This window comes from Centruroides sculpturatus, unplaced genomic scaffold (genome assembly GCF_000671375.1).
Source record: "Centruroides sculpturatus isolate CEXI.00-Female unplaced genomic scaffold, Cexi_2.0 scaffold892, whole genome shotgun sequence".
In the NCBI taxonomy this organism is placed as follows: Eukaryota; Metazoa; Arthropoda; class Arachnida; order Scorpiones; family Buthidae; genus Centruroides; species Centruroides sculpturatus.
Window position 1 is genome coordinate 219856 of NW_019385138.1, and position 2662 is coordinate 222517.

Genomic DNA, 2662 nt, shown 5'->3' on the forward strand with positions numbered 1-2662 from the left:
CTTTGTTTTTCTGCAAATCGGTCTAATGTCTTTGAAAGTAATAGCGTTATTTAAGATATGAATAAGAATGGAATAAAAATGGAATTAAGGAAAATAATGAACTATTGTATAATAAAAGAAGTTAGTTTATAACTACTTACGCTATAGCTCATTATCTTCAAAATGTTCTATATCTTATTTAAAATGTCTGTTATAAAACTTTTCACAGATTTAATTTAAGTAAAAACTTGTATAATACAATTACTTTACATAAAAAATGAACTAATGATATTACATTGTAATAAATTGTAAATCTATAACTGTTATTAATCCCTAATACAAGTATATAGGGATATTATACCTGTACTAGGGATTAATAATACCTGTATTACCTGTATAAAGAATATGTGGGATTTAACCGATTGCTGGAGTCTGGTGGCAGTTATCCGCAGGTATTGATATTTTAAACTTTCTTGACATTTTTCTCGGTTATGATGTTGGAAATGCATGTCATTGACGCACTTTAGAGTTTTCAACTGCTTTAGAGAGAACGTTAGAAACGTGTCACCACGTCGTGTGTTTTCGTGTGAAAACCAAACAGAAAATCCTACGAGGCGGAGCTGAGCTTTGTTTCCTAGAAAATACCTAGTAATAATCCGAGTTGTTTTATTTTTTTATAATTTATTTATGAAGCCTTTATTAGTAATAATCCGAGTTGTTTTACTTTTTCATAATTTATTTATGAAGCAATTAATCCTTTGTGGTGTGCATAAATTTGCCGAAGAGAACTAATTACACAGGAAACACACCAGTAATTGACTACATCATGTTTAAATAAACAGTCAAAAATCTGTAATAAAGGGCTGAAGAGGAGCAGAAGGCCCGAATGCATTTTCTTGTACAGTATAGTAAAGTTAGCATAATAAATTACTGTTGTGTTTCTTGTGTGATTAGTTCTATTCAGAAAAAGTATGCTCAAAAGTTAGTGATTAAAAGCTCCATCGGAAGAAAGAGCAATTAAACAGAAAATAATAATTTTTTTTTCACGTACTTAATGAATCGACCAGGTGGACCGTTGCTTACACTATGTACTGTACTGTACAGCACATCACGTTCTCTATGCGACCAAAAAATATCGATCTCGTTTGTTGATAATGTCACTGGCCAAATGTATAGTACAGTACTGTACATACACTACAGTATATATTGTTTGTTCGCTATGTCAGATGAGTCTCGGAAGGTATTTTTTCTATTTTTTTTTTTTTTTAGTTTGTAGCCGAGTACAGGCACGTGGTTTTCGAATAATTGAACCCACAGCAGATTCGTGAATTCAATTAATATGAACTACGAGTATATGCTATTTATATTTGCACAATGAATTTATTATTGCAAAGAATTTTTGTAATACAAAATATTCCGCCAGCAATATACATCATTTCTTTCAACATTTTTTCTCGTTCTTCGTCTTCACAAGGTAATTTATGTATGATTTCTTTCTAATGTTCGTTAAGAACTACAAGAACAGTTGAAATTTTTAAAAAAGTTATAAATATACATTAATTTATATTAAGTTTATGTATAGAATACTATATCATATAAAACGTATTTATTGTTTTAATAAAAATAAACTGTTCTTACCAGTTGTTGTCACAGAAGTTATTTCTATTTTCCCAGTTTTATGTTTCCTCCTCCTCTTGGTAAATAGGATTGGTCTCTTGGAGAATATGATTGGTCTCTTGGCGGATATGATTCGTCTCTTGGCGAATATGATTGGTCTCTTGGCGAATATGCTTGGTCTCTTGGCGAATATGCTTGGTCTCTTGGTAAATTTGCTTGGTTTCTTAACACGGACATTCTATTTACGAACGGATCATAACGGACAGGACCAGGATAAGCATACATCCTTCTGTTCCAATCTGCATTAGAAGTGTGGTCAAATGTTTTTTTTCTTCCACAACGTTGGGCTTGACTTATACTTAATGCTGCAAGGAAAAGTAAAATTATGAATTTCTCCATTATTTCTCTCGCTGTGTGACTAAATCGGATGATCGCTGACCATTTTTATACGTTCAGTTATCGTAATCAAGAATGCTTACCAGTAATTGAATACAGTGTTGTTACGTATAAAAATATTTTTCTCGGAAACAATCTAAAATTTTAAGAAAGCAGAAAAATAATACATTCATATTAATTTTAGACAAAAGTATTTAATTAAATCTGATAGTATTATGAATATAATCATTGTATTTTAAATAAAATTAAACAAAATAAATTATTTTATCTTTTAATCGAAATGAAGTTTTATATATAAATTCAATCGTGACAGATTGTGGATTTTTAGAAATTGTTTTCCTTTATTATAATTTTTACTTAAAATAATAAATTTATTAACGGGAGGATCACGTTACAACAATTTTTTTTTGAATTCGCATGTCATATATCAAGCATAATTATCTCCAAATTATTCGTGCCAACGTTCTAAACTTAATTGGTTTTTAATTTGAAAAAATTGTACACCTACAAATTCTCACTGTCATTTGTTTGTATGTCAGTCTGATTGTCCTTTCTTATTTCAAAATCGGAGTTACAAAGATAAAAGTGAAGACCAGATATGGAAAGCATTTATACCTGGAGACAGGTGGCTGGAGACAAGTGTGAGACTAATTAGAAAGCGCGGAAGACA

General features: G+C 30.4%; 1 long non-coding RNA gene across 1 annotated transcript; it reads right to left on the minus strand.

The window, feature by feature from the left end:
- Positions 1-1433: 1433 nt before the first annotated feature.
- Positions 1434-2024, minus strand: LOC111635311. Its single transcript, XR_002758353.1, has 2 exons — positions 1618-2024; positions 1434-1492 (listed from the first exon to the last, which is right to left on the minus strand). It is a non-coding gene; the product is annotated as an uncharacterized LOC111635311 (long non-coding RNA).
- Between the last annotated feature and the right edge of the window lie 638 nt (positions 2025-2662).